At 30.6% G+C, this 14,252-nt stretch overlaps 1 non-coding gene across 1 annotated transcript; it reads left to right on the top strand.

The window, feature by feature from the left end:
• Window positions 1-10,265: 10,265 nt before the first annotated feature.
• TRNAS-AGA (transfer RNA serine (anticodon AGA)) lies at window positions 10,266-10,347 on the top strand. Its single transcript has one exon. It is a non-coding gene; the product is annotated as a tRNA-Ser (tRNA).
• The last annotated feature ends 3,905 nt before the right edge of the window (window positions 10,348-14,252 follow it).

The following is a 14,252-nucleotide window of genomic DNA, read 5'->3' as shown; positions in this document are numbered from 1 at the left end:
GGTGTTCGATGTTAATAAGGAGGCCTTGGTGGGTCATTCCTCCACTCAAAAGTTCTTCGAATCTTTTATAATGAAGATTTATTTTATTCTTTGATTTTCCAATAAAATGTGATTTATTTTGGGAAATTTATCAAAATACACTCAACTTTTCAACAATTCAACAGTTTGTCCTTTTTCAACTCTTCCAACTCATGGTCTTATGCATTTTAATCATCATTCTAAAATTAAATCAAAAGACAGGTGAAATTTTAAATAGTTGAACTCTACATATGTATTTGATAAATTTCGCATTTTCTTAAAATGTTGTGGATGGAGTTTTATTGAATGCATGATGAGCAATGTGCATAGCTTAAGAATAAATGTGTTTCTTGTGTGTGGAAGAGGGAGTGTGTGTGAGTCTTTGTGAGAGAGAGAGAGAGAGAAAGAGAGAGAGAGAGAGAGAGAGAGAGAGAGAGAGAAATGGGATTGTCTGTGTGTTTTCGTGTTTGTGAGGGGGTGAGAGAGAGAGAAAAGAGAAGAGAGAGATGGGGACTATAGGTTGTAAGGGCCACATGCTAAACATCTTGGTTCTGTATTGCCATGGGGCCTGACGTGTGCCACATATTATCATTTGTTTTACTAAAAATTTTTCAAAAATATTGCATACATATTATTTATTTTTCAATTGACTAGAAAAATCTTTTCTACAAATGGTTAGTTGTGGATAATTGCAATATTCTTATATTTGAAAAAAAAAAAGGCCATCTTTTTTGAGATTCCATATACATCTAAACATTGAAATAAATAAACCTTCTATAATACAGGGTTAACTATGTCATGACTGGCATGCAAGTTTACTAAGAAGTTGTAATAGTGTTCCGACATTGGAGAGAATGAGAGAGAGTGTGATTTCATAGTTTTTAAGACAGATTGCCAACAATATGCGGGAGGACAGAGAGAATATGTCATGCTTTTCCAAGCCTGATCTCATACTACTACTGCAACTACCATACACCATCATCTAACATAAGGGAAAGGTTTCCCTATTTTTTCTACAACATAGAAGATCTATGCTTACTTTACCATCCAGCCATCCATTTTTTATCAAGAGAGCCACTCACCGTTTGATCTTAGATCCGACGTCTCAAAGTATTTTATTTTTAGTTTTTTTTTTTTTATATACAAATTGTATGAATATGAAATTTGGTATGTGCCTTCTTTTCATTGGGGTGTACAAATATTTTTTCGATAAAATATAATGATCAAAATACCCTTTGAAACTTTCAGAGGTATTTTGGTTATTTTATTTTATTGGAAATATTTATTTAATATTTTTTGATAGTGCGAGTTTAATAGAGGATTGGACGTCCAAAATTTGATGTCAAAATAGTTTATAGAAAAAAAATTTAAAATAAAATAGTGTAGAGACGTGAAGTATGTAAGGTTGGATAATGGGAAGTATATAAGTTTTATGTTGTAGGAGAAGCATAGAAAGCTTGCCTCTAACATCAGCCTATGCTCATGTGACGCATGTATGGCATTAGTAGTTATTTGGTAGGTAGCACGTAAATGTAAGAGATGTAAGAGAGAGAGAGAAAGGGAGAGAGAGTGTGTGTATATTATGGTCTGATTGTATGCTCTGCCCTTGAAACGATTCTCTGTGGGTAAATAGGTCAAGTAGACCTGACTTGACGAGGTCTAAGGGTCGACTTGGACTTGGGTCCTGGTCGACAAGTGTCGGATTATCAACTTTTTGTGAATCCAAAATGGAAGACCACACCATAACTACCATTGGGATCATGTCTTGTTTCAGTGAGTCTTGCTCTCTCCATCACCATCCATTACTTAAATGGAAGGCGATGACTTATCTATCTAATGGTTTTTCCATAATCAACAAATGGACAAACAATCTTCATGTTTCCAGGCGCAAAACTTCACTATCACATGAAAATGTTTATCCCTTATTGATTTTTGCATCTAAATTCTTCAAGTAAATGTTAGAGAAAATTGTGTTTTCAAATATTTACAAAATTAGGGCCGAATTTTTACTTTATTTTATTTTTCTTTCTACCCCACTTAGAATGTATTTTAAAATAAACTAGTGTTTTGTGTAGAGAATAACAAAGACCCACGTGAAAAGATGGACAAATGGCCATTTAGAGGCAACACTTGTCAATTCTCTCTCTCTCTCTCTCTCTCTTCTTTTTGTACCATATTTATGCAAATGGTTTTGGGAGGCTAGGGTACCAAGCACAAGGTCTCTTTCTCTCCCTAAAACTTATTTCTCTTTCTTATGTTTCTTTGTGAGCTGGGTGCAAGGGACACGCTTATCATCTTTGTAAGAGCCCTCATATGTCAAGTGATAAATTTCAATATTGTGTTACATTTTGCAAAAGCTTTCTATTTTTAGATTATTTCCTAGCAGCTGTTTTACAGGAAACTTGTATTCTATTTTGTGCTATATATTGCTGGAAAACTCATTCTCAGCCACATTCTCTCTCTAGAAAAGCCTGGAATTCCATAGAATTTTGATAAGTGTGTTATAATTTTCTCTTTATTTTTTGCATCTATAAATACTACATGAAAGTTGAGACAGGTTGTATGTGTTGGAAATGTGGCATTTCAGGCTCTTTTATCCTGGAAATTTATTTTTCAATAATGATACAAAAGCCATATTGTCTAGTATATGTGAAATCTCATGTGGTTGACATGGGGCAATATTATATACTAAGATCCATTTTAGAGCTTTTATAGGATATTGCACTGGAGGAAAAACCCAGTGTTACTGGAAGGAAAACCCAATGATATGTTTGGATACCTTATAAGAATTATTTTTTCTATAATATAGTTGTACAAAATTATTTAATTTCTAAATATCTTTTTATCAAATTGTAGGAATGTCAGGATACCATCCTATTATGTGAGGCATTAGTGCACTAATGACAGGTTTCGCTCATTACATAGGATTAATAGCTTGGTAACAGCTTATTAATCCTAATTAGCAGCACTTAAGGGAATTAAGGCAAGAATTATACTTAGATCTCAACTCGTACAGACCATGAATATGAGAGTTTAAAAAATGGTTCTCTATAAAAATAGGTTAACCCCTCAAGTAAAAAGATGGATAGAAAAAGGGGTGAATGAAATTCATTAAAAAGAACTCTCAAGGTAGCTTGTCACCGAATGGCTTGGTCTATAGGTTTTGGTATGAAACTTTAAGTCTCTCGTATGATTTAAGGACAGATCCGAGTGAATTATTTATCTATTTTTATTTTATTTATTTATTTTATTGGGACTAATAATTCTAGAGCAATGGAAAAAGTATTGGGCATTATATTAAATTATTGGAATAATTTATGATGGGTTTTTTATGGGTGCATGCTTGCTGGAAATTCTATTATGAGTGCTTAGAAGAGTTTATCAACAGATGCAATTGATTTTTGGTTGAGATTATTTAGTGGATAACAAAGTTAGTGATATTTGTACATCCTCTTGAGTTTCAAAGAATTTACAATAACTTTTGTAGATGCTTTGATAAGAGATGCATGCCATATATTTGTGAGTATTTCTGATTGAATTCAAAACCCAACTTGCATGATATTTTAGTTTTATCTAGTTATGAAAATCTTAAAGATCCACTGTAATTTGGGCTAACATCAAACTTGTCATCGGGATAAAATGAAACAGAAAATTGAAACATTATCTTCCCTGTATAAATGTGCAAGCACAACAAGATCGAGAGCACCATTTTTCCTTTATTTAGAGAGAGAGTTTTCACAAGAAATAAAAGGTTATTAAAACAATGTACTAAACTATAGGCTAGAACTATCATACCCTTATATAGAGAGAAGAAATGCCCCATCACCTTCACCTTAACCCCATCTACTATTCAATGCTCTTGAAAGATTAAGAGTTGTAACTGTTTGTTTCTCAACTCTAATAGTCTTAAAATAGCCCATCAGGTACAACTTACATGCAACTAGATACCCAGGTCTCACATTGTTTATGGTGGAGTGAAACCTTGCACCCAAACCTAACTGTTCATTCAAATGGGAGTAGTTACCTTGCAACCAAACCTAACTGTTCATCCAAATAGGAGTAGTTACCTTGCAACCAAACCTAACTGTTCATCCAAATGGGAGTAGTCCTATTTGCGATTCAGTACTTATATGCACAACCAATTTGTGCATAGCTCTAGTAGAAATCCCCTCTTTACGAAATAACTGAACTGCCTTTCACCCAAATGGGCCACCCATTTTCACTAATAAATAGTACGCGAGCATTGGTTAAGGCCACGTCTACAAGCATGCAAAGTATAAAGTGTGTCTAAAGTGCCTACACATACATATGCGTGCATAAACCTTCTATCCCCTTGGATAACAATCAAATAGGGCATCGATATGCTTAAACATGACTTTTTTTCTTTCATTCTACAATGTGGGGCCAAAAAACCCAGTACTTCTCCTTCTACATAAATGCAAAGTTTGTTGAGGTCGGCGACACCAAAATCAACACCCCAAAACAGATTCCTTCTCGGAAGAAGATTGACTTGAACAAAAGGACATATATGGTTAAGTGAGGATTAAGCTAGGAGTTTAATGTTATATGTTCTTTATATAAGGGGCTTTCTTATGCCCTAATGGGTCATCATATGAGAATGGTAAGCTTTCTTAAGAAAACCCACCATCACAGGTAAGAGAGAAAAAGATCCTCTTCAAGGAAGAAGTCAAGAGAAAAAGACTCTTGAAAGAAAAAAACTAAGAGAGAAAAAATGAATATTAAAGGAAGCCAAAGGAGAGGAAGATCATCTTGGCCAAGAGAGAAAACCCACTTCACTAAAGGAAAAAAACAAGAGAGAAAAAGATCATCTTCAAGAAAAAATAAAAATAAAAATAAAAATAAAAATAAAAATAAAAATAAAAATAAAAATAAAAATAAAAATAAAAACAAAGATCCTCTTGAAGAAAGAAAGAATGCAAAAAGGAGCTTCAACAAGTAAGGGTTCTGGCTCGAGAGAAGAAATGCAAAAAGAGCTTCCAACAAGGAAGGTTTCTTCTCGATGTGGCTCGAGAGAGAATAAGGAGAAATGACAAGCGATCTCCATCCGTTAGGTGTGATTTCAAGACATCAATATTTTCTTACCATCAGATATCATACTCAGTCATTTTTAATAAATTTGTTTGCCTGTTTGACAGCAAAAAAAAAAAAGAAAGGCCGAAAAGGGCTATAAATTTGCATTCTAGTGTCCATATTTTTATGATTTATTTCTCAGACTCATATAATTATTCCCACATTCCCATCCCTTAACCGGTTAATAACAGAGACCGGCAAGATTCCCACATTAGGATTTATATCTCTGCATTTAAGAGGGTTAATAGAACCCAACAAAATTGCACTTTCAAAAAGCTAAAGCGTTTGAAAGCATATTACTTAGAAATAGCATCCAGTACATTTCCAAAATAAAAATACTAATATACTTTTAGATCCACAATATTCCCATATTGAATTTTCTATGGGATCACTTTGACCTGAGAGGGAAGTTAAAAATTAACAACACCACAAATGAGATTTAGGTCATCAAGACGAAGTCTTAAGACAAATAGGAAGATTATCTAAGGAAATCTTGAAAGGACGACATCCCAAATCCCTCATGACATGAGTTTTGAGCTCAACAAACGAGTAAATCTAAACCCTAAGCCTCGAATTTTATTTTTATTCATTTATTTTTATTTTTAATTCATATTGATTTACCCAACGTTGTTCACTTCACTTCAAAGACTCTTCCTTTTGAGCAGGGAAGAGGACTTCGAACGATTTGGGAAGGACATCAAGTTTCTTTTTAAAAGAACAAGTTTATGTAAGGTTGCAACAACCTTACACTATATAGATAATTTGAACCTCAAAAATCTAGTAGAAACGAATGTATTGAAGTTGGAAAACCGCCCATTGTTCATTCTAAGATGTACGAAAATAAAGAAAAACAATTTAAATCTTAAAAATAGTGTATTTTGTAACCAGTCATCTAGACAGACTATTTTGAAGATTTTCAAGTGTTTATAGATCTAGTCGATCTGCAACATTTTAAAAATTTTAAATTTATTAATTAAAGTTAAACATATAACTTCAAGTGATCATAAAGTTTTCAATATTGAAACTACATATATATACAAAAAAAACTTGTGAGAACTTTAAATGTGATTTTATGATGTACACTATTGACATTTGATACACGAAAGCACACTTGCCCTTAACAATCAAATATAAAATCTATCAGCACTATTGGCAACTATCAAATATAAAATCTACCAGCACTATGGCATGAAGTTTGATAATATTTTTTTGACTTTTAAATAGTCATAACATAACCTCTATGGCATGAAGTTTGATAATTTTTTTTTTTTTGATTTTTTTATATTCATCACATGAGATCCACTCCAATTTTCTGATTTTACATCTTTCATGGCCTATTTTTACCATAAATACATAGTTTTATTATATATTTTTTATTTAAAAAATGTATAAATATTTATTAAGGTAAACCTACTCATTCATCGTTGCAATAAATACTCAATGACCTATTTTTACCATCAGCTTAGATTGAATGACCTATTTTTACCATAAATAAATAGTTTTATTGTATATTTTCTATTTCAATAATATATAAATGTTTCTTGAAGTAAACCCACTCATTCACAGCTGTAATAAACGCGCACATTGAATCTACTAAGCAGGTCGCTGGGCACAAGTGTATTTAAAAGGCTTTTAAGATAAACCGACAGGCTAGCAGTTGGTTCTCCACTTGTCATGTAGGTCGTTCTCTATGTGTTGCATCTCCTCTCCAACTTGAACAAGTATTTCTGTGATATCCATCATTCATCAACCGTATTAATAAAAAAAATCTTTCATTTTCTTTTAGAGCACGAAAGTTTATCGATCCTCTATACAATCTGTTCGTTACGTGCTATATCTCCTCTCCTCTCCAACTTGAATGAGCCTTTCTTTTCTACGATATCCATAGTTCATCAACCCGCTAATAAAAAAGGTCAAGAGTAATCTTGCCATGCGGCACAAATTTGATCCTAACTAATTTTGTGTTCAGCACTTGAATGCTAACTAACTCTGCAAAGCAACACACCCTCGCTTTGTGAGCAAACAAACAAACTTCCGCAGTTAGTTGAGTGCTAACTAACTTTGCAAAACAACACACCCTCGTTGTGTGAGCAAACAGACAAATCTTGCCATGCGGCACAAATTTGATCCTAACTAATTTTGTGTTCAGCACTTGAATGCTAACTAACTCTGCAAAGCAACACACCCTCGCTTTGTGAGCAAACAAACAAACTTCCGCAGTTAGTTGAGTGCTAACTAACTTTGCAAAACAACACACCCTCGTTGTGTGAGCAAACAGACAAACATTGCACAACCAGGTTTTATTGTATTTTAATTTTAATTTTTTTTTTCTATAAATTCAAATCAGACGAAATGTGAAGCTTTCACTTCTTCATTAAAGTGCACCTAATAAAAATATTAAAACAATAATTTACAAAAAAATAAATTGATCAAAATACCTCCAATATATTTTATTAGGGTAAGCCTATTTTTCAAAATTAGAGACTCGAAATCTCATATAATTTGGATTTGTAGAAAAACAAATTAAAATTCAAAGATGAAACACGATTATAACCATCAGAGTGGTCAAGATTTAATATGAGCCGTTGGGCTTATACTATTACATCGCTGACAGAAAAAAAAAAAAAAAAAAAAAAAAAAAAAAAAAAAAAAATATATATATATATATATATATATATATATATATATATATATATATATATATATATATATGGAAGATGCTACGGTACTCTGATTCGTGTATCGCTACAGTAAACACCGAATGGTCCTGATCGAATCTGGGCCAATCTGATGATCACGGATGTCCAGTAGTGTTTCATTTTTCATTTTTTTCTTACCAATCAGAATAATATGAAACTTGGAACGTCTATTCATAAAAAAATAGGTGAATATAAAAAAAATATCAAAACAATATTTTACATGAAATAAATTGATTAAAATACCATCGAAACTTTTCAAAGGTATTTTGGTCAATATATTTTTCACTAATTATTTTTTTTATATTTTTATTAGGTGCGCCGCACTAATATGTACACACACTTCAAATTTCATATCATTCCGATTTGTAGAAAAAAAAATAAAATTTAAACACTCTCGGACAACCGTGACCGTCAGATTCGATAGGAGCTGTTGGGCGTTTACTGTAGTGGTACGTTCATGGGCGTATATGAAATTTTTTCATATGTATATATATATATATATATATATATATATATATATATATATATATATATATATATATGGTAAACCTTTCAACAGCTGACAGCTATAATGAATAGTAAATAGGTGGGATGGGAGCCATCGGATCTTCATCATGCGGTTTAAAATGTACATCACTATTTTAATTTTAATATTTTTTTATATAAATATGATAAATATGAAATTTTGGATGTATATACCTACCACTATTGTCCACCATATAAAAATATAAGAAAATTATTTTCAATAATTTAAAATGACCAAAATACCCTTGTATTTTTAGGGGTATTTCAATCATTTTATATTTTAGAAAATATTTTATATATAGATTTTATTTTTACGCCCTATTTTTTAGTACACATGTATAAATTTAATTACAATCTGATTTATAAAAAAATAATTAAAATTAAAACAATAATATGCATTCTAAACCGCATGATGAAGATATGACGGCTCGGCTCCTATTCCACCTATATTATTATTCATTATAGCTTGTCAGTTATTATTAGCTTTTTTCATATATATATATATATATATATATATATATATATATATTATTTATAAAGACCATTTATCTTTTGCACATGAAGGTCTTGTACCTTAAATTTCAAAATGGATAGTTGTAAGAGTAACATTTAATTTAATAGGTACAAAGTTCCAAAAAGAAAAATATTAGACTTCGTGACTTACCTCAAGCGATCCAATTTGACATCTAATAAGTGATAATGATTGTAACATCCATGTACAAAAGATAAATGGTCGACAATCCCTTCTAATATACTTACATATTTAAATTACAACTTTCAAGTCTTTTGCCGCTTTACCAATTTTCTTTTAGGCAACAATTTCATCATTTTAACAAAGTCCTAATATTTCTTTCTCAAAATACACCTAAATAATATAAAAATAAAAGCTATACTATTTGGTTGTCTAAATATACCTAAAAAGATAGAAAACTAATGTTTTGGTTATTCGATTCTCACTGTTATTTACGCAACGTCACTTATTAATAATCACCTGTAATAATTAATTCTACTCCTACTAATAATCACTTGTAATAACTAATTATAATTTATAGATGCATACTCCTATAATTAAAATAAGAAACTCTCGTAACAAAATTTGTAAAATATTAAAGGTCACTCATTAGTAACCACTTAAAATAAGAGATTGTAATTTCAGTGAAAATGAGAAAATTTTGAATGAAAAATACAATTTATTCGTCATATCGTATGAAAGTAGGATAACAATGTAAGTAATTGCGGTACATTAAAATGATTTTGATTGTGATACATTAAAATTCTAATTAAATTGAGGAATTGAATGCCGTACAAAAAAATTACCCCTACTGAGTATTTTATTTTACTACTTCTTTCCATCTATGAAATTCAAAGGATTTTCTATCAAGTGAAAAGGCCTTCTCTCCAAGTGAAAGTATATTGCATTTATTTAATTCTCTACCGAGTGTTTTATGAAGTACAAAGGCGTTGAAACATATTACACGTATTTAATTCTAGTTGTGGTCTTCTTTAATTATATTTACTTAAAAAATTTGTTATTAATAATTACATATAAATCATCTAGATAACAATTTCACTTAATCTACATTAAAAGAGATTTTTATCTACATAGATAATCTTTTGATAAAAAATTAGGTAGGAAAGTTAGCATATAGCCCTTATCAAAAATATAAAATATAGAAAATTATTTATAAATATTAAAAAAATACCTTAATCAGTCACCTCCAGTGTCTTGAAACATTTATTATTTTTTAATATTTTGTATCAGTTTTCTAGTTATTAAAACAAACTAAAAAAAATTGACGATGTGCCATACGCTTACCATATAGGTAATTACATCAAGTCATTACACCATCGAAAAAGCATGAACGAATATGGAAGTTGAAGGATAAAGTTAATAAAGTATCAATAATAATTGGTTTAAAATGAGCAAACTATGTGGATGTGCCGGAGTGGTTATCGGGCATGACTAGAAATCATGTGGTCTCTGCCCGCGCAGGTTCGAATCCTGCCGTTCACGTTTTTCACCTGTGAAGCGAAGAAATAATGTTCTAGATTTTTAATCTTTAGATTTTATTTTTTGGGGGTTCTTCACAATTTTTAGATTTTATTTTTTGAGGTTCTTCACAACTTTTAGATTTTATTTTTGGGAGTTCTTCACAAATTTTAGATTTTATTTTTTGGGGGTTCTTCACACTACTTTTTATGGACAATTTTCAAAATTTTGGTTCAAACTCCATGTTGAATAATGTTCTAGATTTTATTTTTTGGGGGGTTTCTTCACACTACTTTTTTATGGACAATTTTCAAAATTTTGGTTCAAACTCCATCTTAAATATCTTAAATAGATGTGAATGTTTTAGATTTGGAAAAAGTTTATATAAGGTTGCAACTTTAAAATGTCAAAAATCCATTTTAATTTTGAAAAGAAAAAAGATTTTGAGTCTCATAAATAATGCATCTTGCAACACATTAACTAGACCGTCCATTTTCAAGATTTTTACATATTTATAGATCTACTTGATTTTAGCCATTTTTGAAGTTTAAAATTTTATAATTAGCTATGAAAATAGATTTTGAGAATATCTTAGGAATTTTTACACCAAAATTACATGTTATGTTAAAATTTGGAGGTGCGTCTTAATTAGATTGTTTAATGTTGGAACGTTATAGAAACCACACCCTATAGATTTTGCTTGTGGGGGTCTTCCAAGTATTATTTATAGACAGTTTTCCAAATTTTGGATCGAAACTTCATCTTAAATAGATGGGAATGTTTTAGATTTTACTTTTTCTTGGGGAGGGGGGGGGGGGGTTAAAATAGTTGACATTAACATATCGCAAAATTTTAGATCCAAACTCTATTTTTAACGGGGCCCACACATCTACAGGTGAGTCGGCTGACTCACCAAACACTTTTCCTTTTTTTATTAGAAAAGTGTGGCTTACTCACACTATTCTTGTGCAGCTTCCCTACAAAATATATCTCAAAGAAATGTTTTCTATCCAAAATTTTAAAGTTCAATAATCTCAACATGACAATGATCTAACTTTGGAATTTTTCTTTTTAAAAAATATAAGTATTATTTTTTAAAGGGAAAAGTTTATATAGAGCTAAAGCTCTAAATAATCAAATTCGAGGTTACATCAAAAATTTCACTAGAAAAGGTTGTTTTGATTTCTAAATATCTTCAAATTGATCATCTTGACATCAAGATACATGGATAGGAGAAAAAAAATGGATTACAAAATTTGGAAATACTGCATTTTGTAACGTATTTTTGGACCGTCAATTTTCAAGATTTTCAAGTTTTCATAGATTTGTCGAACTACAATATCTTTGAATCTTTAAAATTTATAAATAAAGATAAAAATATATTTTAAGGCTATCACAAAAATTTCCAATATTGAGACCACATTTCTCGACACCATTTGAAGATATGCTATAATTTGATTGTTTAGGGCTTAGGCTCTATACAAACCGCACCCTTTTTAAAATTCCTTTCTTCAACATTCATTTTAACTTTTAGTGGATTTAACATTTTTTGGCATCCATCTTAGAGATGGACGTTAGATAGACAAGGGAGCGAACTGTAAGAGGTGAATTGGCTAGCTCACCAAAACCATGTCTTTTTTATTGCCTTTTGGGTTTCAGATTTATTTGTTGGGTTCTTTCACGGTATTTTATAATTTTTTATGTCTCCAATTTAAAATACTCACATGAATAAAGAAGCAATATATTTCAAGTTTTTAAACACTTTTTCCAGTTGTTTGAAAATTTTGTGGTCCCTATTCAATCTCAGGACAGCATATCTTTGGCTGTGGATTGTGTAAGGTGTCAACCAATTAATCGCACATCTAAATATAGCTAGTGCTCAAAACTTTTATGGTTGTCCTAAAATCTATTTCATCCATAATTATATAATTTAGAGCTCAACAATTATTGTAGATCAAGCAGATCCGTAAACACTTAAAATTTTAAAAAAATGACGGATATTATTTTTAAGACTTGAAATATTATGATTTTCATGTCCAAGGTGGATTTTTGACAGCTTATATAAACATCTTCATATATCACACATAAAAATGCATATGATCTTTTTTTTTTAAGGTTAGTTGTGGATTATGTACCCTAAAAAATTGGAAAAGTCACCAAGACTTCCAAGAGGCCGATGTGAGGTGGAGATGATACCAGTGATTTAGACCACCATGATCATGAACTTAAAAGGGAAGTAAACCCATTAACTTTAAAAAATGGGTTTCTTTTTGTACCTTTTTTTTCTTTAATCATTCATTTGAATTCTTCTAAGATCAGCAAATCTACATCCGTTGAAAAGGAAGTGGATAAAAATCCTGGATCTATGTGCTAGTATGTAAGTCTCGTTTTAGCATGTTTATAGGAAGGCTAATGATATTGCTGATGGTCTTACAAAACAGGAAGCTAAATTACATTCCTTTACTGTTTCTTATGTACTTCTTTTTTGAGCTATTGTACCTATCTTGTCAAAATAAATAGAAAAAAAAAGATCACCAAATCTACATATTTTGGGAGCTCCAGATTCATAGAACCTAGGAAGCCAATACTACAGTGTTTGATCGCTAAGATCCATCATGAAGATCGAGATAGATTTTAGATCCAACATTTTTTACGAGTATCATAAAAGACCAATGATCATGATATTTAAAAAAGAAAATGTATAATGAGTGAATTTCAAGAATAGTTTATTATCTTTTTCTTTTCCTTTTTTCGTTTTTGACCACTCATTTTATTTCTTCAAAGATCATCAAATCCGTACCATTCTTAGAGTTCCAAATTCATAAATCCAAACTTTTGCAGGCAAATCATTTAAACCACTAGAATCATGAATATGAAAATAAAAAAATTGACTTTTAATAATGATGATATTGTGTCCTTTTTTATACTTGTTTTAATTATTTAAATATCATTCAATCTACATTGTTTGTAGAGGTCTATATTCATAGATTTGAAATGGAAATTAATTCAAAGTGATTTCAGATGTATTTCAGTACCTATATCTCTTGAAAACAAGACAGATGCGAGTCGTCTGACTGAGCAAATAATTTTTCGATTTTAATTACGATTCCATAATTTTCAATCTTTAATTGAACTTGCTTGAATTTGAGTCGTACCAACAAAAAAAAATTCTTTAATTGAACTTGTTTGAATTTGAGTAGTACCAACAAAAAAAAATTGGTTTCAAAATTTGGACTATTTTCTCCCAAGCTATAAATTAAAATCATGTCCAATCTCCAATGAACTCCTTTATTCTCAGTCATGAATCAATATGATGTCCACAACTTGCAAAGCACAAAGAACCAAAAAGCCCAGTGATCTATGACCTTAGTAAGATGTTAGAAAATAAAAGCAACAACTCGTCAATTTCAAAGAAAGATGAAGCAAAATAAAACAACAAATGTTTAAAATGAAATTATTTGGAGGACCTGTGATCAACAATGTTCATGTGGACCCGCAGCCAAATTATTCATTGAATTCCAAATCCTTTAAATTAAGCTATTCCACCTCAAATATGACATATTCCTAATCAATTGAAAAGTATATTGTATGAGCCAAATTAGTTGTTATGCCGTTTATTATCGCATGTTTTCCTTCTCTTCATCCTTCAATAAATTTCTTGAACCTTATTTTTAAGCAGCACAATCTTCGCAAGGACATCATTCTTCACCTCAAAGTATGTCAAACTATTTCCAATGAAGATCCAATCTTCCTAATTTTTATTCTTCAAATTTCATGATAAAATTGACCCTTATCTACCAATATATATATATATATATATATATATATATATATATATATATATATATATATATATAAAGAGACTATTTATACACCTCTTAATATTGAGCTTATTCCTCTTGAGGTCACAATCATTCATGTCCATCAGA

This window comes from Amborella trichopoda, chromosome 2 (assembly GCF_054954075.1).
Source record: "Amborella trichopoda isolate Santa Cruz 75 chromosome 2, AtrichopodaSantaCruz75HAP2 v2.0, whole genome shotgun sequence".
Lineage (NCBI taxonomy): Eukaryota > Viridiplantae > Streptophyta > Magnoliopsida > Amborellales > Amborellaceae > Amborella > Amborella trichopoda.
This window is presented reverse-complemented; position numbering and strand designations above follow the sequence as displayed.